The sequence below is a fragment of the Numida meleagris genome, chromosome 1 (genome assembly GCF_002078875.1).
Source record: "Numida meleagris isolate 19003 breed g44 Domestic line chromosome 1, NumMel1.0, whole genome shotgun sequence".
Taxonomy (NCBI): Eukaryota; Metazoa; Chordata; class Aves; order Galliformes; family Numididae; genus Numida; species Numida meleagris.
Genome location: NC_034409.1, coordinates 144,322,631 through 144,347,116, shown reverse-complemented (window position 1 = coordinate 144,347,116; position 24,486 = coordinate 144,322,631). Strand labels below are relative to the sequence as shown.

General features: G+C 38.4%; 1 protein-coding gene across 1 annotated transcript in view; it reads left to right on the top strand.

Moving 5' to 3' along the window:
* Window positions 1–24,486, top strand: part of GPC6 (glypican 6) — a 510,839-nt gene that overhangs the window by 415,896 nt on the left and 70,457 nt on the right. The gene's annotated exons all lie outside the window — the stretch shown is intronic.

The window sequence follows — 24,486 nt, the reverse complement described above, 5'->3', positions numbered from 1 at the left end:
AAAAATCTCTTTTATGAGACAATGTTCATATTAAGACTCAATTTAAATTAGAACAGGAACCAATAAAATTTCTCCCCATTTATTTTCTTGTATTTCAACTAAAATAATTTTCCAGCACTACAGTTATACAAGTACATGCACACAAGTGACCAGTTCCCATCACACCCTCTAATATATGCAGGTCATCCTGAAACTAATGCTTCCTAATTATTTCTATGGAAATGACAATGGATACAAAGAGCATAATAACACTACTTGTAGAGCAAATTCTCAGCTACAAAACAGTTTTTTTCAACACAGTCACACCATTAGCTGTGCATCTTCACCAGCAATGAACAAGAGCCTGCATACCACACTCATAACAATCTGCACCAGCAACGGTGTCCCACTGTCACTGTCACCACTGCTGAAACACACCACCCACCATGTCTCTGTGCTCACATCCACTAACTGGTGTCTAGAAATATTCGGCAAGTATTGATGAATGTCAATGGGTTCCATTTTTTCCTCATGGAGGAATTCGCTCTCACCCCCTTGCTTCATACTCACTTCCATTTCAGATGCCATTTTGTCAGACTTCCCCTCTGCTGCCATCTGTCACACGGCAACATGTAACAATATCAGCAGGAAGGTTCAATCTCTACTGCCATACAGCCAACATCTGCTTCTCTTGTCTTGGGCCAACAATAAAATAGGAGGCACTACTTTTGGAGCAGCCCTCATATGTCTGTGTTTACAAACTCTCTCCCAGAAGCCAATGATGTGAATCTCTAATTGACACTGAGATTAACAACAGGACTTTTTTCCAGCAGTGCTGGTCTGAGAGAAATTGGAACACATTTATTAATGGCATGAAAATCCATATTTTGCTGACAAATTGCCTCATCTTTAAAAGTTTTATGCACTCCTTGCTTGTAAAAGCCTGAGGAACACTAATGCAATGCATTCAAATAATCAGCATGAAATGAGTTGTATTTTCAAAACATCACAAGCACTACTTTTCCACTTTCTTTTTCTACATTTAAGAGGCAAATTTTAAACGCTTATGGGTTACTTTTATTAGTAAGAATTTTTTTTAAATAACATATCAACATAATAACATATAACAGTTTAAAGATTAAAATCTTAACTTAGAAAAATGCTTCTCTGTGAGACTGTAAAAGATCACTTGCTGCCAGATTGAACTGTGGTCTCAGCTGATTATTATGTTTAGGCTCAGTACTGTTGCAAATTGTGAACATCTGAATCAAAATCTGAAATGGCTACCATATATTCTTTCTAAAACTCAACTAGATCCTGACATATATTGAAAAAGAAAAAAAAAAAAAGAAAGAGATTAGTTCCCCAACATTAGGAGTTATAATAGTAGCATCCCATACATTTTTTCCCACTTAAGTATAAAAACCTACAACATTTTTAAAGCAATGTTTAAAAGAAAGTTTAACAGAATCAAAAAGGAATTTGTTCAACTTCTAATGTTAGAATGAGATACCCAAAGTGTTCAATTTGAAAAGACTGCTCCCATTTGTCTCTGTGCTGCAATAAAGGCACAATGAGATGCCTTTTGGTTTAAAAGGACCGTGTTTTGCATTGAACTTACATGGCACAAGTGTTTTTTTTCTGTAATGAGGAAAGTAAAAGAAAAAAAAGTCCATTTCTAGTTTTGGATATGGTGCAAAAACAGGAGTTTTCAAATAGGGCACAATTAGGCTAAATCAGGCCTTGATGTTAATAGCTTTTCTGTGATGCTCTAGGTAAGCTTGTGATAACAAGGCAGAGTCTTTGATGTCAAGTCATTTGATATTACAACAAAGAACTTACTACTGTGTTTTGATGTACTGAATGGTGATGTACTCAGCTTTTATTCCTTAAATTTATATCACTCCTTTAAGAGTTCCTGATTTGGAAAACTAATTATTTAAGGCACTACTTTCACTTCTTATCTTTTTCTTTCCTTTTTTTTTCTTTTTTTCCCCAGCTCTAAAACTCATAAAATGAGATTTTATCAACAGGAACACATTTTTTTCCCTGAGTCAGCTCATGTTTCTGATGGACTTCTGCAGAGTCAGTTCAGGGAAAATTCAAATTTAAGTAACACTTGATTTAGCTATGTAATAAAAATATTGACTTAATGTACATTGATGGTTTCCTGCTATGTGCCCTACTTTCAGTAGCACATCTCTAACAGCATATTCTGAAAATTATCTGGACCTTTAGAAGAATATCCAGTTGGTATTACACAAGGAATAGAGAGACTGAACTACCCTTGGGATAGCTACTTAGATTAGAACCAACAGAGAGAAACACTTGTGTTTAAAAAAGAAAAGAAACAGGTGTTTGATCATTTATTAACTCAGGCCATTTTTTACTGAAATGCCAGAAGCTTAACAGTTGGTCTGCAATCCCCCATCATTCTCTGATAGCAGTAGGAGCCACACAGATCTGGACTCTGAAGATTCACCAATTTGAAAGACCTTTCAATATGCAAATTGTAGGTCACAAGCTCCTGATGAACAGACTAAGGAAGAGAAAGATAATGTTCCTTTCGATGGATATTTATTCTCTTTAATCATGTAAAAACACCATTTGGTTGCACACTGTTTTCTTCTTGCATGGCTTCCCTGGCTAAGTGCAATTATCATTCTAGGACAATAATTACATTTTGAGCTGTGTGTCTAACTCACTTCAGTATGTAGAGGCAAACCCTACTGTTTTAAGTGCCCACTTTAATGTTAATAGAATTATTTTATGAACATAAGTTAGGGAATAATATGACCCATTCTGTTTCATGTTCTTCCTCTTTAGCGAGTAACAACTTTACCACACCATCTGTTTTGTATAAAATATTTATATGTATACATAAAAAAGAGACCGAGACAGAGAGAGAAAAATAGGACACTACAGAAATAGAGTATCTAAGGACAACTTTAAAAATGCAATATATTTAAAACTTTTTGGATTAATCATGAGCATAGTTTGAAATTTTGTCCTGGAAAGGCAGCCTTCAAAAAGAGTTTTAGTTTTTGATCATTAATACTTGCTGAAGGACTTTCTAGTTTGTGAGTTGCTGGTTTAGAAAGGAGAAAAATTTCAGCAATAGTAGTGGTCTGTACATATTAAAGAAAAGTTAGGGAAATCAACACATTAATATTTTTGTAGAAAATTATCAATCTACGTGGCTGCTCTAAGCAATTAACTGATTTTAAAAAGAGTTCAAAAGCGGGGCTGCCAGCACTCATTCAGTAAGAAAGATGAAGTCTACTTCATCACAGTCTGCACTTAATCCTAGCAGTAGAAATATTGCTTATCTGTCTATGGTGCCTTGGCTGATGCAGGCAAGGATCTCCTTCCAGAGGCCTCTGCTGTCGCCTCTCTCTGTTGACTTAATAGGAAATTGTGTGTCCATTAGAACTCACAGTAGAAGATCTGAAAACAAACCAGTTTGTGCTGAGGACCTGAGACCCACAGCACTTTCCACTTTTCCACCTCTCCCCTGGCCCTGAGCACCACTGCCTATTAGTGCTGGAGTAAGATGAACACGGTCTTGAAGTACTCCTTCCCATGCAATTTTTACCCAAAGGGATCCAGTCTGTGCACTCAGAGCCTCCACCACAGGGAGAATCAAAGCACATTAAGTGAGGGCAGGCAAGGAATACACTTTAAAAAAGGAATTGTGATCCAAATTAAAGCACTAATATGAGTGCATCCATCATAGTAGAACAATCTCATTGGATAGTTAAACTGCCTGTGCATGCTGGGTACCTAGCTTAGGATGGCACTTCATTTACATTTTCAGAATTATAAAAGTTGTGGTGGAAATTTCAAATCTTTAAAGGAAACAAAGAAGAGTTTCAGCTTCTCTTTAATCTTTTTTTTTTTAATTATTAATTCCAGAATAAAATCATCTGTCTTTTTGTATCATTCTTCATATCCTTTTATTAGGTTGCCTAAGGAAAGGAATATCAAAATTGCATGTAGTGCCTGATCAAACAAAGCTACCTTCAGTCAGCAATGGAACAATCTCTATACCCATTTTACAGCAATTAAAATGAATAACAAATTTTGATACTCTACAGAAGCACATTCTGGAGCTTTGTTCTTTGGTACCTTAGAGAAAGCCCTTACAGCCTGGACTATCTCTTTTTTAGAGAGGGAGTCTCTCTTCTCTCCTTTCAGTGTGCAGTAAATTTTGCAGAAAGACTCTTAAAAGGGCTACTGAGTTGTTTCATGTAGTTTTTTGAAATTATCTCCTCCATTTTGCAATATACCCTTTTTGGAAGAAAACATGTTTGCATTGTATTGCCCTTACGGACAAACCATCTTCTCCTTACATCCTTCTTCAGACACAATCATTCTAACAGAATGTCCAAGAAAGGCCATTTTTAGTCTTTTAAAAATAATCACATACAATTCTTGTCCTCTTACTGAGGACAACATCAAAAAAAAAAAAAAAAAAGCCAGAAGCTTTTTCTTTTTCTCTTTCAAAGAGCTTCAGGAGGCAGCTGAATTTACAGTAGAAAGGTAAGGTGGAATGGGACAAATGAGTTTGCAACACTTTCTTCATTCTCTATCTAGACTCTGTTTGATTAACAGATAATAGAAGAAGAAAAAAAAAGTATGTAACAGTTGAACCTGAAATTATCAGAAACCCAGAGGCCGCAGCTCTCCCACAGAAGCAGCTGTTTCTTCTGAAAAATTCCTGCAGTTTATTTGAAGATGGAAATAATGTGATAGAAGAAGGTTGGCACATATTGTTTTCAAACCAGGGGCTCACTTGACAATTTGAAGAACAGATTAGGCTATGAGTAAAGATGTGATTTAACAGGAAAAATCAGGAGGGCAGATGACTTTCTGCCTTTCACTGCCTTGTGAACAGCCCATTCTCATAGCACTTTCTGTGCTTCTCTTTAGCTAGCTTAGCACAAATAGACATAGCACTCAGTTTACATTCCGAGTATTGCATAAGTGCTAAATGATGACCACTAAAATAAAATAGTTCCATGCTGTCTGTGGTGTCACTGACTTTCTAAAGCATGCACTGATTCAGTCCAGCTTCAAAGCTGGGTACTTGGGTTCATAGATTCGTTTGAGTTGGAACAGACCCTTAAAGGTCATCTAGTCCAAATCCCCTGCAATGAACAGGGGCACCAACAGCTAGACAAAACCCTGGTCCAGCCTGAACTTGAATGCCTCCAAGGATGGGGTATCCACCACATCTCTGGGCAAGCTGATCTAGTGCCTCACCACCCTGCCTGTAAAAAAAAATTCTTCTTTATATCTAATCTAAATCTCCCCTTCTTTAGTATGAAACCATTTTCCCTTGTCCTATTACAGCAGACCCTGCTAAAGAGTCTGTCCCCTTCTTTCTTATGGTCCTCCTTCAGGTATTGAAGAACAGCCTCAGCTCTCTCAACCTGTCCTCACAGGAGAGGTGTTCCATCCCTTGGATCATTTTTATGGCCCTCCTCTGGACGCACTCCAACAGGTCCATGTCTCTCCTGTACTGAGGACTCCACATCTGGGCACAGTACTCCAGGTGAGGCCTCACTAGCACAGAGTAGAGGAGCAGGATCACCTCCCTTGACCTGCTGGCCACCTTTCTTTTGGTACGTCCCAGGATACAGTTGACTTTCTGGGCTGCAAAGGCACATTGCTGGCTCATGTCTTGCTTCTATCCACCAGTACCCCCAGCTTCTTTTTGACAAGGCTGTGCTCTATCCCTACATCCCCCAGCGCATACTGATAGTGGGGGGTTGCCATGACCCAGGGGCAAAACCTTGCACTTAGCTTTGTTGAACCTCATGAGATTCTCCTAGACCCACTGAGCCTGTCTAAATCTCTCAGAATGGCATCCCTTTCCTGGGGCATGTCAACTGCACCCCAGAGCTTGGTGTCATCTGCATACTTGTTGAAAGTGCACTCAACCCCACTGTTTGTGTCACTGATGAAGATGTTAAAAGGCACCTGTACTGGAACTGAACCCTGAGGGACACCACTTGTCACTGTTCTCCATCTGGACATTGAGCCATTGACAGCTATTCTCTGGGTACAATCTCATAACCAGTTCCTCATCCACTGAGCAGTCCATCCGTCAAATCCATGTTTTTCCACTTTGGAAAGAAGGATGTTATGGGGGACCAAGTCAAAGCCCTTACTGAATACCAGATAGATGACATCAGTGGCTCTCCCCTTGTCTACTGACGCAGTTACACCATCATAAAAATCAGCAAGCTTGGTCAGGCAGTACATGCTCTTGATTAAGCTATACTGGTTATCCCATATCACCTCTCTCTCTTCCATGTGCCTTAGCCTAGCTTCCAGGAGGATCTGCTCCATAATCCTTTCCAGCACTGAGGTGAAGTGTTATCAGGTCTGTAGTTCCTTGGATCATCCTTCTTAAAAATGGATGTGGTATTGCCTTTTTTCCAGTCACCAGGGACTTCACCTGACTGCCATGACTTTTCAAATATCATTGAGAGTGACTTGGCAAGTACATAGGCCAGTTCCCTCAGAACTCCAGGATGCATCTGATTGAATCCATAGACTTAGAGACATCCAGGTTCTTCAGACAGTCGTGAACCTGGTCTTCACTTACAGTGGGAGGGGCAACGCTTCTCTAGTTTCCACCTTCTGAACCACCCACTCAAGGACTGTGTGTGGAGAAGCTGCTAGTGAAGACTGAGACAAAGCAAGTTGTTGAGCACCTCAGCCTTCTCCTTGTCTGTTGTTACTAGCCTGCCTGTATTTCTCACTAGGGGGAGTATGCCCTCCCGGACTTTCCCTTTCCAGGTGATGTACCTTATGGAAGCCTTTCTTATCCTTCTTTGCACCCCTATCCAAGTCCAGTTCCATCTGGGCCTTGGCCTTCCTGACCTCATCTCTACACAGCCTAGAAGCATCCCTATAGTCCTCCTAGGTTACCTGTCCCTGCTTCCACTGTCTGCATTTTCTTCTTGCTCTCCAGTATGAACAGCAGGTCCCGGTTCAACCACACTGGGCTCTTGCCTTCCTATGCTGACTTCCTCCACCTGGGGATGGAGTGCTCTTGTGCCCTAAGGAAAGCTTCCTTAAAGATCTGCCAGCTCTGCTCCACTCCCTTGTCCTTGAGGATGGATTCACGGGGGGGCGTTCTTGACTAACTCCCTGAAGAGCTGAATGTTGGCTTTCCTAAAATTAAGCTTCCTGAATTTACTCTTTGGCTGTCAGATATCCCTCAAGAGTGAGAACTCTACAGTCACAGGTTCACTACAGCCCTGGCAGTCTCCAATCCTGATGTCACCAATCAGTTCACTCATGTTGGTGAGCAAAAGGTCACATATTGCATCCCCCTAGTGGGGATGTCAATTACCTGGACCAGGAAGTTATCCTTGATAGATTCCAGAAGCCTTACAGCTTCTTACAGCTCACTGTGCTACTTTTCCAGGAGATGTCAGGGTGGTTGAAGTCCCCCAACACTACAACAGTCTGCAAATGCAATGCATCCTGTAGCTGGAGCTTTAACAGGCTCTGCTTGATCAGGTCACCTGTAGTAGACAATGTGTTGGTGTTGAGGCACTTCACCTGGGCAGCTGATCTTGTTACTTTCTTGGAGGATGATCCTTAATTCCTTAAAAAATAGAATTAGGGACTTCCCAAGGGGTGGAACACCTGCTAGACAAATACTAAAAGAGCTGAAATCACTGGATGGGAGGTTCAGAGCATAAGTTTAAGCGTGATAAATCAAAGCAGAACATAAAGCCAGAGATAAGACAGGAAGGAGATGGAAGAAGTGTGATGGCTTTGGACTGAGCAGGGGTTTGCAAGGAGGCATGTCACATCAAGTACTGGTATGAGACATTGGAGGCTCCACAGGCACACCATGCTGTGGGTTGGTGATGGCCCTAAGATTGCTGCAAAGCTGCTGATCTCTGAGCCACAGCCTCACATGGGTAAGGAGCACCCTGGAAACATGCAGAGATGTGCTTGAACTGCGGAGTCTGAGGAGGGCTGAAAGCTGTGTCAGCAGGAGAAATGCTGAGTTATTTCCATGTGCCCACCAGGGAAGGAAGAGCTGCAATGGCCGGGTCCTGCTTGCAGCTCCAGTGCAGGAAGGCAGGACAGTGAGGGAGAGGAGAGCATGAAGAAATATCTGAAGTTATGCTTGCCATCGCCCACCAGCAGAAGGAAGGAACTTGCTTTTAGTCTCAGTGGGTTGTCTTTGAGAGGTGGCTGATGCCTAGGGCTACTGGCCATTTGGATCTGGGCTCCCAGGTGGTGTGTCAAGGAGATACATCCAGCAGCAAATTGTACTGGCTCCACACTCTTATACTTGTTTCATGATGAAACAAAGTATACTTTCTCTGTACCTACGCTATTATAAAATTGGAATAAAATTAATATTTATTTAATATTAGTCACTTTAAAGTGCAAACAGAAGAAGTCATATATTACCGATGGATCCATTTGCATTTGTGCTGGTGACACTGATCTCCTTCTGACTTCCTTCCCATTTTACATGGGTCACAAATTCAGCTCCTGCTCACGTTGTCTTCTGTCTGCAGTTAATGATGTGCCTAGTTGGAAAAGTGTAGCAGAGTGGTCATTTAATTCATTTTGATCAAAGTCTGCACCTCATATCTTCAATCAGAGTGAAAGTGCTTGGCCAGGTGCAGTGTTCAGTAATCAGTAGGGATAATGTACAAGCAATCCATCAGCGCTTGAAGCTATTCTGTAGGGGCCCTCTCAGGGTCCTGAATTGCTTATCATAAGCAGAATTGATGCATTACATTTTGTCCCTAACTTTTCTAAAAAATGGTGGAGTCATTTCTGGAATTATTCCAATATAGCAGACTTGTAACTAGTTTTGAGTCAAGGTCATGTTCTGTAGTTAGGTTTCTGATATCTTACTATAACGTAAAACAACTGCTGCATTCCCCCTGCAGCCTTGGTCAGAGAAATATGCGCACCCACCCGTCCAAGGTTCTGCACACACTGGTACGCACTGGCGCTCGGCCACAGGGGCTATCATTGCTCAGCTCACCATTTACAGTGCAGTAGGTTTTTCATTGTAAACCCACCCAAGGGGAAAAAATGCAGAACTCTGCATCCTGAAATCCTCTGTGAGCAGAAGTTAGATGAGGAACTTCTTCTCACTTCCTGCCAGATTGCCAACAGATTAACATCCATAAGGACTAAAAGAACAGCTTATTTTCTATATATATGTAGAAATGAGCTTCTGAGAGTTAAATACTGGGAATCAGAAAGTTGATTCAGTTCTGATTGCTCAGGATCTCCCATTTACAAACAGGTGTTGATGAGACATCATGGCTTCTCCATCATGAGACAAGGATGTTCCATTCTGCACCATCCTGTAGCATGTAGAGTCCTCAATATAATTGCTTCACTTTACATATTATGAATCTGAAACCATTAAATAATTCATCTGGTTATTGTATTATTGCAGTATATTTATCTGGTTACATAGCATTTTCCTCCTTCTATCAGTAGTAGTCATAAATCATAACAACATGCAAGAGGAAAAAAAGCATTGCAAAATGCTAGAGTACTCCAGGGATGGAAATGCTATCTTTTACCCAGTTCTCTGTCCACCTTCTGTACTGGACTCATGCACGGGTCAATTTTAAGCAATGTAAATAATCAAGCCCTGCAAATCCACAGAATATGCCTATAACATATCATGTGGATAAAACTGTCTTGTCTTGTCCTTCATCCCTGGAGCCATCCAGTCTCCTATAAATTTTGCAAAAGGATAGAAGGATAAATTTCAGTAGGCTTCACTTGTCAAATGGATCTAAGCTAAACCGTGAACAGCAAAACATAGCCACCAAGTGGCTTTTGGGGACTACATTTTTACAGGGCTGGAAATTTGTGCTTGAATTCATAAATGTACTCTAGCTTTTGAGTTTATTTGCTAGGTACTAGCAATTAGCAAATAGATACTGGTGTTTGAAGCCAGCGTTCAGCTGTGTTTCTGGAAGGTTTATTTACTTGCTCTTTCAATTATGAAACCTATATGCTTGCTGGTGGAGGTATGTGCGTGTGTATGCATACAGTCACATATACATAAAGCACAGTCTCACAAAATAGAAGTGCATCTACATCCAAACATGTAAAACTCCAATCTTCTCTACAGAAATAGGTAGTATAAACGGCCCTTCATAATCGAAAAGATAAAAATAGGTCTCAACAAAGTCAATATAAAGAAGGCATTATTTTGTCACCCTTTCCTGCAAACTTCAGCATTGTGTAGGAGATGAATTAAGGCAGGCTTTGCAATTAAAATTCTTTGATCATTTTTTTAAACGAATAATGTTAGCTGGGGGAAGGATCTCATGACATACACAACTAATACTGCATTAGGGACAGCATGAAACATGAAATGAGAAGAACATTCAAACAGAAGCATTCAGTTGCCTAAAACTGTCACAAGAAGATAGATGGATCGTGTCTTGCGTGAACTCCTCTGTTCTGCAGTTCTGCGCTGCAGAATTCATCAGCTCTGGCTAGAGGGATATCTTACTTAACAGCTGCAATACACTTATCCCCAAAACATCGCCCTGCTCCATGTTCTCATTCTGATGTATGCAGCCGGCTTCATTTTCCAGCAGCATCCTGGCTCCTCTGCTAGAAACACTAACCATGTGAAATGACTCTTTTCTGGGAGATGAAGCTACTGTGAGGCACTGTGAGACCCTGCCTTCCATGGATGTACTCTTCTTCTGGCTTATCTGTAGTGGAGAAAGATTTGTTATCTGCAGGCCTTGGAGCGCACTGCAGAGAGGCCTGGTATAGGAAGCTTAAGGGGTGGAAGACACCTGTCTCTTCTGACAATTTGATATGAAAACAGATGCGTTAACCTAGAAATTCAATGGCCTTGGATATGTGCTCTCTTGTAATTCTTCACTATCTGGAATAAAAGAGATGTATATTCTTTCTCTTGCATAAAACTCTGTTAAAAACTTGACAAATAAAATGTCTTTCTAGTGACTGAATCCAATTTGTGTGTGAGGTTGTGATATTTGTGGGAAAATGAGACCTGAACAAAATTACTGGTAATTTTCTGACTAAATTAAATGCATTGTAAAGTTTCCAGTGATATCTGGAGATTTTTTCAGCTCGTGACCTAAGAGGGAAAAGTGCAAGTGCCTTCATTTCCCTAGCTCCGCTTACATTTCGTTCTCACTGCAGGAAGCAGGTAGTAGTAGACAAGGTGCTGCACATTTCAGATAACTCTGTCATTGTCTTATTTCTTGTGCCATCCAGAAGGGTTGGGTAAGATGGCATTGGAGATATCCATAAAAAATACTATCCATTTTTGAGAAGAAAGAAAGAAACACAAACCATACAAAAACCCATATTTGTTTCCTGATGACTCATCCAAAAGCTCAGGGAGAATGTGAGGAAGTGACTGATACAAACTGAGGAGCTAAAGAACTAAACTGAATGTGAATAAGGGTATTTTATCTGATTGTCAAGAACATGCATCTAAAGCAACACAGTGTAATCTATTTTGTAAGTAAATCCATAAAACTACTAATCAAAGAGGATGCCCTAATGGTAAAAGGATAAATAACTGCATAATGACAGCACTTATCTGAGAGACAACATTTTTTCAAACATAAAGCTCTGTAAAGCAACCACACACCAGAAGGCCTTAGCTGTATCTTAAATGATAATAAAAATAAAAATCCATATCAAAATGGAAGCAAAAAAAATCCAGAACAAATGTGTCTTCGGTGGCCTCTGTCCCCATGAATAATTGTTTTGTTGTTCAGTGCATAAAGGATTGAGTTTACCCTTATCCTTCCCCTGTACAACAGACCGTTTTTCTGATCACATCATTCTGCTGTCACAACCTGCTAACCATTTTCTCAGCCTCACAAAGTCTGTTGGGGAGCTGGAATGAATGCAAGCTGGCACATAACTAGTTACTCCCTACTTCATCTGCATTTAATTTCACACCCTCTTTCTTCTCCATGAAATACACTGGACCATTTAAAACAAGATGAATTTAAGGGAATTTTGTTGTTTTAGGAACAAATAATTTTTATACCAAGCATTCACAAAAAAAGCTCAAATCTCTTGGCATATCAAGATATATCTTTACTGTTGATGTTTTCTTTTAAATTTATTCTACAAAAACATTCAGAGCTCTCTAACTGCTTTCTAACAGGATGATTACTGTAGAATAGCAATGGTCTAAGAATAACAGCAGGTATAGGAAAGGAGTCCAAATAAGAAGGAGAAATTGGGTATGACCTCATTCTTGGGTTTGTTTTCACAGTGCCCTGATGCCATTCACCAAACCTTTTCTGTGGCCCATCTTATGCCAGTGTTTCACTTAACTGTAATAGCTTTGGCTTTGCTTACAGATTCCAGCACCATGGCAGTCCCCTATTTCTACTTATGCAAAGCAGCCTCTCTCCAATGTGCTGTTCCTACTCAACCATCTGGGAACATTTTTGCCCGCAGTGCCTACATCCCACTGTGGAGCTGTTCTAGCTGCTACAGAATGCTCACAGAGCCTTCCAACACAAGGGGCATGCTCCTGGGTGCACCTATCATCTAAGCCCCTGCAGTCAGGTATCACACTCCCTTCTCCTGCTGCAGATCCTGGGGTGATGGAGGCCACCTGAGATCCTGCAACAGATGATGGCATCAGTCTGACTAGTTGATGATAAAAGATAGTAAAATCCACCTTTACTACAAGCTGCCTTTGAAAGGCAGCCTTCCCATTCTCCCTGTCTTTTTTATTGTTCTAGAGTAGATCGCATCCAGCTAAAAATAAATCCCCATGGAAAAGGGGTTTGGTTTCCAACCAGCTCCATCTGTACTTCTGCAGCTCTCCCTGCACCTCCCTGAGGATGAGATTTTGTCCTCAGTGTGGAGAATCAGTCCCTTTTCAATTGGCTTGAACAAGTTGTGTGACTGCACCCTGAGCTGGGCAGGTACTTTTGTCAAGTTTTCTGCCACCACTTTCTCTTACTTAAGCTGTCTCTTGGAAGTTATATTCTCCACGCATAAAGACTAAGTTCTTTCTTCACTCCCTCACTAAGATTTCTGGCCTGTGTCATGCATCCCAGGCAGGAGGAAGTGTCTGAGGAAACTCACAAACACCGTTGTGTCCCTCACAGTTCCTTGAGACAGCTATCCATAACATGCAATAATACCATGAGTGCAATCATTGTTCACTACGTTTTGAAGAACAAGTGTTATAAACATCTATGGATTTTTCACTTTTACTGAAACATTCATATTAAAGGAAACCACAAACATGAATTACAGTCAAACGTTGGCGTGTTCTTTTTGTAAATGGCCACTCAGTTCACAGTAAATGGATTTCTACTCCTTCATTAGATAACCTACACTAACCGTAGGAAAGAGGGAAGGAAAAGCTCTGTAGAGCTCAAAGAGGTATGTAAAAATATGATGATTTTTCTTTGTTGTCACCTCCCCCATTTTAAATCAGTGAGATTCCTTTCTATCAAAGGAAACAGAAAAATAAGATCTGCCTTTTCACATACTATCTTTTTAAATTTGATTGATTGATACTTTCGTGAAACTTCTTGTACACTATCAAGGAATTGTGGTCTGGGGTATATGACAAAGCTGAACAAACACATCTGGAATACAGACACAATAATTTCTTCATGAATAAAAACTCCTCCACAGATTCATTCAAACTAACAAGAACACAAATATTTGCAGGAACATAAAGAAATAAGCATTATGCAAGGGGTGAGTTTAATTTAGTGTCTGTTATTTTTTTGTAAATATGAAGATATGAATGTTTGAAACAATATAGATAAATATTTTTACTCCCTGTTTGGAAGATCACCACTAAAGGACAGACTGGTTCCTCTTCTACCTGTGCAAATCATCCTTGAAATAGCAGGTCTAACCCAGTTTCCTAGAAGAAAATATGAATGGTATCTCTCTGCTTTAGGAGAAAGGGTGTTGCTAGGCTGCTATGAGCATTATTGAAGTAAATTTACCAAGTAAATCATTGTTTATGGAGGCTGCTCCAAACATAACGCCTCCTATTATTTTGTTGGCACATGACGTCAGAAGCAGATGTTGGTGGTATGGCAGAAGAGGCTGAACCATCCTGCCAATATTCCATTACCTGTTGTTGCCATGTGACAGATGGCAGCAGAGGGGCAGTCTGACAGAATGGCATCTGACATGGAAGTGATTATGAAGAGAAAGTGTGTCATTGAATTCCTCTACGTGAAAAAAATGGCACCCACTGACATTCATTGACACTTGCTGAACATTTATGGAGATCAAACAGTGGATGTGAGCACAGTAAGGTGGTGGGTGGTGCACTTCAGCAGCGGCAACAGCAGCAGTAGTTCTCCTCCAATGGTGCAGATTTTTATGAGCCCATATGGCATGCAGGCTCTTGTTCATCTCTGGCAAAAATGCACAGCTAATGATGTTGACAATTTGAAAAAGATTGATTTGTAGCTGAGAATTTGCTCTATCAAATAGTGTTCTTCTGCTCTTTATATCTGTTGTAGTTTTCATGGAAAGAAATAGGAGGCATTACTTTTGGAGAACCTACCTATGTTATTAAAAGTTCTGTTTCCTTATAGAGCTTGTGGAAAACAGTGAGAACATAAAACATGTCTTAAATTTTACATTTACTGAAAAAGAACCCAGTTGACAGGTCTTATGAGGCCTTTTTTGGGTTAATTGACTGTTGGCAGTGCTAGCCGCCTGTGTAAAGATTTCCCATCCCAGCAGACAGGATCCAGTATCCGGTACAGCACATCAATATCAGATGATGTCATTTTTTTCCCATCTTTCTCCTTGAAAAAATATACGACAACTTTAAGCAGCATTTTACACAATTAAACATTGCTGAATCAATTTTTAGAAGACTGTTTGTTGGCTTTTTTTTTTCCTCACTTTGTTCCCTTTTGAAAACATGAAAAAAAATTCACCCGTAGATGCTGTCCTATTCCATTTGACATGCATTGTTTTTTCTCCCACATATTTTGAGTGGAGCCAAAAAAGACATGGCTTCGTTTGTTAAATAGGAACAAAAATATCAACTTAATTACTAACTAGTCCTGTCATGAGAAAACTTGACTATTTCTGTACCAACCCTGTCCGCAGACATTAGTACAGTGTGAGGAATAACGGTTGTTCATTTGCTGCCACACTGAGCCAAGGGGAAACAAAAATGATTCTTTTCTGTGAAAACTGAGAATAGGAATGAGAAACTGCCTCCAAAACTAGCTATTGAAAAGATGCTTTGTGACTTTAGTAGGCCTCAGATCATGTCACATTTGCGTGGCATATTTAAGTATTAATAATAACGTTGTTATAATACTTTAAAAGTATAACATTTAAAGATATGTTTATATAGTTCCGCATTCAGGAAATTTGAAATTTATTATTTTTGATAGTAAAACAGCATAGGATAGACTCTAATATTTGTCCTTGGTTTTGGTGATAGTGGATCTGCGATCTGTTCTCACTTATACCTACATGAATCTAGAATAGCTGCAGTGAAATCAGAGTTAGTAACTCAAACACATAGCTGCATTGGTTATAGCAGAATTTTACCAACATATGTGGTAAGCAGAGGAGTCAAGTTCAGTGAGTGTGAATCAAGTTTAGGAACTGCATGAAAACTGCCCTTGAGCACCAGTCAGTGTCAGAGGAGGTGCTCAGGTGGGAGAGAAAGGTGGGACAAAGCTGTGCAGAGGCTCAAATGCAGACATGCAAAACTGACACATGTGGAGTGGCCACTGAAGAGGAAATCCAGTGTGAACACCTTTGCAATAAGTTAGCACCTGCATTTAATCCTTAACTAAAAGAGGGTGGGTGGGATCTTCCTCCAGAAGTCTCCAGAGATGGCTTCATTTCTTTATTTAGCATACAGGGAATCAGAGGACTGTTTTTCTAAGCGCTTAAAATAGTAGGAAGAGGTTAAAACTTAAAGTTATGGATAATTGATCCCAAAACATCCCCATACCTCCCTAGTTCCCCGTGTCTGGTTTTATGACATTCAGCAGCCTTATAGGGAAATATAACAAATTGATATTCATAAATCTCTCTTGTATGAAACAGGTTGATCAGATAATTTTTCCTGTTGGAAAATGATCATTTTAGTAAATCAAAATTACTCGAGGGAGTATTAATACGATGGTTCCCTGGCTGCTGGCCTGGAAGCCTTGCCAATGTGCAGCCAGCCAGCAATCTTTCTGTGAAGAATGTTCCATTCTTAAATTTTTCACCCTCAGTTATAACAATTTTTTTTCCTGCTGTGAAAGTTTTAGTGGGAGCCGATCTTTTACTTTTTGGCCAGCTTTGCCTGTGTGTTGTTATTAATATTTATTCTGATTACAACATATCAGTCAAGTGGCCTTGTGCAATGAACATTAGATTTTTATATTACTTCGACCTTCTCTAGACTGGATGAACATTTTTACTCTTGATCTCCCAGTCTTTTAAAAGAACAGAACAGAGATAATTTAGAAGAGTTAAGGAGCTCAAGTGCAGGATTTTACAACATTGCCCCTATCCTATTGATTAGTTCTGTTTCATCCCGGTAATATACGTAGTGCAGCTAGGCAACATACAGAACTTGTTCTTTCTTTTCAAGAGGAATGTCAGAACAATAAAGGATAAGTCATACTGGCTGTATTGATTTGAGACAACCTTGATGTACACAATCTTTTGAGATTCAAACATTTATCTGGGGGGCGAGGGAAAAAAATGTTTTATTTGGAACATTGGGCCTTATTGAGAGAAAATGATGTTAGGCATCTAAAAATTCTCTACATGGTGGCAGGCTTTTAAAGGCAATGAGATAACTGCAGCACATTTCCATATTAATCAATAAAATGAAAGGCAAAAATCAATTTTGTCTGTGCAAGTGTGTGTCACACTTCCCTAAGAGCCATACCATTGGGATGGATACATGCCAAGCAGGGCTGGCCATAGGTTGATTTTTTGTGGCAAAGAAAAGCATTAAGTCAGCTTAGTGACAAAGTAGCAGGAAAGATATTATTCATGGGATGTCTATTCAAAAATCTGGCATTGGTACCTGCAAAATGTTATTTCAGATCTTAATGACTATTGTGGTTTCCTACATAAAACAGGAGCAAAAAAAATCTTTTGTTTAGAAGAACAAAAGGCTGAGTTTACCAAAAAAACTGAGAAGCATCTAGATGTTCTCTGATAGTTGTGAGAACCCTAAGGAATCTGTCACATTGTCTTGGGATTAGCAAGGAATAAAGAAATTAATAAAATGGGACTCTAGTTTCATATTCTGCTTCCTTATTCCTGTACTGGAAGAGAACCTCCACACCAAGACACCCTCCCCCAGTCACACACTGTTTGACAATCTTTTCAAGACAGTAGAATGTTTGATTACAAACTGGATTGGTTTTGAAAGCTTACATTCATAATTTCTGTGATGCTGTATCCAAGGTGTTATTTCAGTGCATATTTAGGATATAAACATTAACTTGTTTCTTTGGTGCTTTGTTCCTGCCTGAGTTATTCACAATATTTAGTTTGGGGTTTGTTTGTTGTTTGGTTTTTGGAGTAGCTTTTTTGGGATTTATTTTTTATTTTTTATAATTGCTCAGATAATAGTAGAGTGATCCAGTGCCAGTCAAAAAGCTGGGTTTTGACCGATAACAGTCATCTCAGGGTCCACTGCTGCTTAAAATATGCTAGAATTTATTTATTCTTCTTATAAAATGACATCGCTTAGTATCATTTTACTCCTCAGTCATGTAGAACAATGAGATCCTTCTTGAATTTTCTGCAACAGTGTTCATCTTTCCTATCCTGAACAGTAAAACTAGTGCACCTTTTCACCTGACAATTTACTCCCTTTTCCGATCACAGATCATTTATGAGTAGGTTACAGCAGGAAAATCTTAAGTATAGAGTCCTGTGTAGTCTGTTAAAAAGCCTTTGGAGCAAAATTTATGCCATTCTAAGCTTTCTACCAGCAATTTAGGCTGTAATCTTATCTTCTAGATATCAGAAGTGAATGGAAGCCCAGCCATACAATCACAGAAAAAGTCTGGGCCATGGAGGAGCCTGAGGAGACCCTCAGGTGTTTAACTGTTCACATGGTGAGCAGAAACCTGTGCCCGTTGCGTCTTGAATTTTCACTCCACATCCATATGAAGAAAGTTCCCCAACCTTCTCAGTAACTTCCTTCTAGACACACAAGACTGTAATGAGATCCCCTTTCAGCCTGTCCCTTGTAGCCTGAGTATATCCAGTTCATTTGGCCTTTCTACCAGGTCTTCCAAATCTTTCACCATCTAGGTGGCCCTCCACACTTCTCTGAAGAACTAGATGAAGCATTCAAGATCCTCTGCACTCTACAGTAGAGACTATGAAACAGTAGTGGACAGACAATAAGAAGGGCAAGTCTGTTACATTTAAATTAGTTTTTTACAAACAATACAGAGAGCACCACAGCTATTACTAGAATTATTATGTGTAGACTAGATACTGCTAAATGGTAAAGTTATTCTTGAAATAACCAGTTTCTTAAAATAAGTTGCTTTAAAAAAATGGAAAGGTATCATTTCTCAAGAAGACATAGTAGATAGCTTATTAATTACATTTTCAAAAGAGTACTGTAAATTCTATTAAGTTTGGAAAAAGTTCTACTGCAAAAATGTAGAAATATAAGTAGGGTATAGAATGAAAATCAATGCAGAAAGTATAATCACCATAAATTTGGAATATGAAAAGACATTTGACATGGAAAATCTGAATTATACATCATTTGTGATTAAAATAAGGAAATCAGATGAATCAAGATATTCAAGTCAATTTTCTGAGTTAGAGGTTTGGGCCAAAAAGGGTCTCTGCAAAACAACACAAATTAAATCCTAATTTAAAAGTTCATTCTGGACAACACAATACCAGAGAGTTCTTTAAAAGATAAATAAAGAAAACAGCAAAAGACCCAAGGAAGTCATTAAAAAAAAAAAAAAAGTAAAAAACGTTAAAAAAGTGGGCATGGAAAGTGTGACATAGCTCAAACTAAAATGAGAGTATGATAAATGTCTACAAGTGTCTGAGGAATATACAAAAAAGTAGTACTATTTAAGATTATATGAGATAGCTTATAGGAATAATTCAGTGAAATTAAGCAGCAAAAAAGTCATACAATACGTGACTGAAAAAATATCATAGTAGTGAGGTAGACAATGCAATAACTCTGTAAAAGAGCACAGGTAGTCTCTCAGCATTAGCAGTGGAATGGTTAAAAAGATCTTTGAGGTTCTACTGTCTGCGATCCTACCAACATAACATGAACATTTTTACTCAGGAGAGTTTTACTAGGGAATGGATATTTTGAATAAGAGATTTTAGCCTATAATTTACTATCTTCAACCATTTGAGTGAGAAAGATGCATGTTTTTAAAACATTCCAAAATACTTGTCTTAAAAGAATTACACAAACGAGTATATATTAATACAAGTAAAAAGAACAGGCTACTGCAAGAAGCATATGGGCATGTATCAACGAGAGCTATTTTATTTACTAGCTAAATTTTCTGTGGCTGATGATGGGACTATTTAAACATCTCTTGGCACAAGGAAGAAGCAATAAGACAAAGATTTTATAAATGTGCTGCATTTTATTCATTGATTTATGTCAAACATTCAGACAGAACTCTCAGAAACATTTGGCAGTAATATTTGCTTGAAGTCTGGTTCAGAACATCTTGTATTCAGCTCCCATAGGGTAGCAAAATCATAAAAGTAGACAAGGATTATCATTTTGCCTGGTCTTTGCTCCTTTCTTTTTGCTCGTGTGAAAAAAATAAGACATCATCTAACAACAGTATATTCAATTATTTAGAATCACTCAAAGTTATAGAAAGACAAAGAAGAAAAATGATTTTAATATCGTTATTTTTTCAGTAGATGGAGGAAATGTCTATGTTATGCAAAATGCTGAAAAAACGTAGTGAACCTACAGTTCAACCTACAAAATTCATTTTTCTGCTATCAGCAACAATAAGAGGACAACTGCCTGCCAATATCTTTTTCATACATTTTTCGTTACATGATATGAAAGTGATTTTTTGAGTTGTTATAAATATAAAAAGAGAACATTAGAGAACAACCTGGTGGAAGTGGTAAGAAGTTCTCTGCTATTACTGGGTAAGGGAAAAGTGAGCTCATTTGTAACATTGGGAATACTTTTTTCTTTCATGTGAAATCAATAAGTGATCTTGCCATGAATCAAAATGGCCACATAGCTGGTCAGAAATATCAGAAAACATAATATTAATTCTGCAACTTCTTATAACTGAATGTAAACATTGATAATAATTAATCAGATCTGATCAGCTAAACATATTTTTTTCAGTTTGCCTTTGTAATTAAATACAGATCTACCTTAGTAAATAATCTTAATTTGATGTTGGTAAGTGAATATCCAAATAGAAAACACTGAAATCCCCTTTACATAGATGAAACATGAGTTTTAAGAAAAGTAACTTCCCTTCAGGGGAAGGGTGAGGATTTTAATGTTATTATGTTAATACATGTGTGGAACTTAATGACAGTTAGAGAGGAAATCTGCCAATTAAGTCTCATCAGAATAGAATAGTATAGTGTTCTCATATAAATAATAATGTGAATAAAGGCAAGGGAGACCCTAAGAAAAACACCAGTATTGGCATCACTGCTGTGTTTTATACTGGTTTTCTGAGAAAAGAGTTCTTAGCACCTCATTAAAATGTGAGGTGGAGTTTTACTTTCCTCTTCTTGAATTTTTTGTAGTAAATCATAATCTAGCAGTAAAAGTTTTGGCAGCAAATTACACAGATGTCTTTCCGTTGTTATTATATTTCCAAGAAGTCAATGTGTACCTACAATTCACGTCTCAATTTTTCTTTTTTTATTTTGTTTCATTAATTTACCATCCTACGCTCTAAAGATTTTACGGCTGTTATTTATATTTAGTGTCACAGTGGAAAATTCAGCGAGTTTTACCTACATGATGCAGTAAATATAACCCAAACTCCTGCCTCTCCCAAACCTTGGTCAGAATGTTGGTAAAGTACTGAATGAGTAGTGCTTAGTAGCACAGCATGTTTACAGTTATATCCTTTTCCAAAACAGCCATTGCCATGCCAAAGGTCACGGTAAACCACAATAAGGTGCTCAGTCTGTTTTCAGCTCATCTCCTGCAGTCCATTGGCTTGTGCATATGCAAATCCTTTGAAGCTTCACAAATAAAATTAATCTTTACATTTTTTCACAATGAACTATATGAACAAGAACTTCATATTCCTTCATAAATGTTAGATCAAATATACAAAAATACAGAAACCTCCTGAAATTTCAGATGAGGTTTTTCACCCTTTTTTTCCTTGAAACAAAATATACCTTAAGACTTCATGAAGGACATGCAATTCAGTAATTTAACAGTCTTTGTCTCTCTGAAGAAAATATGATTTTAAAGCATTCATCCATAGATGCTTTTCTGGATTCCTCTGGGGAAAGCTCAGCCACTGGTGGGATCTCACTGATAATATAAAAGTAGGACAACAGAGGTGTGCATGAAAGGGAAAAAAATAATGTCATAGCCAAACAATTCAGGCCAAAAAAAGTCCTTCACTTATCAGTTCTCTGAGCCTTTAAGGGAACAAGAAGCAAAAGAACCAAAAAGAAAATTTCCAATTCTTACATCTTCTTGATGATAGGAAGGTGGCAAGAGAAAGAAGGCACAGATAGCTTGTAAATGAACTTTCTAATTCAGTCTGATTTGGGGTTGTTGGTTTTTTGTTGTTTTTTTTTTTCAATTGTCAGATTTCTCATAAATCAGTGTGTTCTTCTCCTTTTGTTTCAATCTGGGATTTACCAGGGAGCTTTCCAGAAGCTTGCCATGAAGGAAATGTAACATAAACAGGCAGATAGCACTTTTGGTATCAAAATAAGTTGAAAATACACTGTCTTGATGCAGTTCATAGGAAATGGGGGCAGATTCTTGTGTATGTATTTTTTATCTATTGTTTTGCCCAAACATGTTCAGGGTTCACTGAACCTCATCAAACGTGGCCTTCTGAATACTTAAGTTAAACAATAAATGACTTAGCACAGTGATTGGCAGCCTCTTGTTCTTCTCATTAAAATGGCGTCTATAAACTACTTTACAAAATTTTAAAAGTTAAAAAAAAATCTGAAAAGGAAAAAGAAAATTTCTTCCGAGTCTCACATATTGCTTAGAATTAAGCAATGTACTTCTAAGACTCATTGTCAAAAACAGCCGTTATTTCTTTGCATAGGTAAGGGAGTACAAAAGCATTTACAGCTGCTGTGTTCAGCCAGCTGAGACATTTCTGGGGTCCCAGACACCACACTCTAAAATACCAGTACTTGTTTTTTTTCACTGTATCAGGAAGATGCCCACTCCCGCTTTCAGCGACTTGCACCTAGCAGAAGTTGTGGCACTGACAGTGAGGCATGTGCCATATGCTCTGCGCCTTCTCAGGACTGTTTTGCAAGCCCATGTCCTTCAGTGAGCAATTAATTAGTTGGGGGGTTTTGTTTCCAAGATGCTGACAAACTTGCAAAGCAAGAATGACTTAACCTGAACTGAATTCTTGAATGACTGCAAATAGATGCCAGCTTTTTGTGAAGTGCTGTAGTATACGGAGAGGGAAGGCATGTATTTAGCCTAAGCAATACAGATTTTGAAAAATGCAAAGGTAAAATCAGAGAACGTGCATAATTATACAACACCGTCTATGTTTATTAACAAAAAAACAGGCAGTCAATTAATCTATCACTTTTCATTTATTACACAAACAGTAATTAAGCTCTCACTAACATCTGAGCTGACTGACAAATTGTTAAACCATACCTACCAGTACTACTGAACTGAATTATGCTTTATTTGAGTTCAAGGGTGTGTTCTTGACAGTTAAGATTCTAAAACTGAGACGTTTAGATTTTCCTAACTTCATTTTGAAAGCTTTCCATCTTCTCCTATAATAATACAATTTTAGGAGAAAAAAGAGACGTGGTACAGAACACTGTATACATTGTTACATGATTATAGATTTGAAGAGCTACGAACTGTGAAAAATTATTACACCATTTTGAATGACATCTCATAACTCTCAGATGATTAAACTTCATTTGATTTTCATTAATTCAACCTAACAGGTTTTATTTAATTAAATTGCATAGAATATGTTGTGCATGTATATTGTATGTATTCATACAGAATTATGCAAGTGAATAAAAAGGTCTAGGAATAGAGTTAAGGTTATGGCTAGCAAATAAGAGGATGAAACCTAATGAGTTGAGGGAATATTTTCCAAGTGAGGAATTCATCTAAAGAAAACACACTGTTTTTTTCCTAGAGATCAATGTTAAGAAAATTCAGCCTGAATCTTAGTTGGAGAGCTAGCTCAAAAATTCCGTAGAAAGGCTACTGCAGTAGTGATTATGTTTCCAAGAGGCTTGCACACTCTCAATAATATGATTTCCTCACTCTTCAAAGCTTCTTTCAGTCTAGGTCTGTCAGATATCACCCAGATAGGTTTGACTTAATATTAGGGATAACAATGGTTAGAGAAAAGGTAGCAGGAAGAATTCAGTCAGACAAAAACTGAGACAATCATTTTGCAGTTCACAGAATTGTCATTTACTCATCTTCTTTTCCTTGGCTGAGCTCGTACTCTTCCCAGAAGGAGACAGGAGTAACTTATCAGTCCAGCCACCACTAAATCATCCATGAACCCACACACCTTACTGAAACCAAAAACACCAGTTTTCAGTTTGTACAATAGCTTATCTAAATTTTGCAATCACTCAGGGCTTCCAGTCTGATCTGGGCCCTACAATGAGCCTTCAAGTAGCATGGGCACTTGAATCAGCCTCAGAAATAGTGTAGGATAAACCTGTTTTACCTTAGCCCTTCAGACCTTCTTTTCTATTATTTCACGTGTGGCTATAGCCCATGTGACTGAAACATAAACTCTAACATTAACCTGTACCCAGGTTCTTGAAGTTATCATCAGATCTGTAATCAGGATATAGCTAACAAGGGTGTTCAACACAGCAAAAGGCTCACAGAGATCTCTGACAGCCAGAAATTAGCCACATTCCTCAGCCTCTACCCACTTCCAGTACAAAGACTAAGGCTGCTATTATAATCTAAAAATTAAGGTTATGAATTAAGATTCACAAAACAGAAGTCGATGTACTGGAAGATGTTTGTTTTTTTTCTAAAGATGCCAATTGTCTAACCAAAGAATAGATTTTAGCTTATAACTTCTAGTACTATTAATTTTGAAGTTGTTGGCACTTGGCTTGAGGTAAGGCTGTTCTGACAATTGAAGATGTGATTCTTGTTCAGTCAAGGATGATGCTTTTTTCTGTCACATAGATGAGATTCCTTTTCAAGATTTAATTCAGAACTAGCAATTCTTATTATCAGAAGAAACAGTAAGTGAAATAATGCTA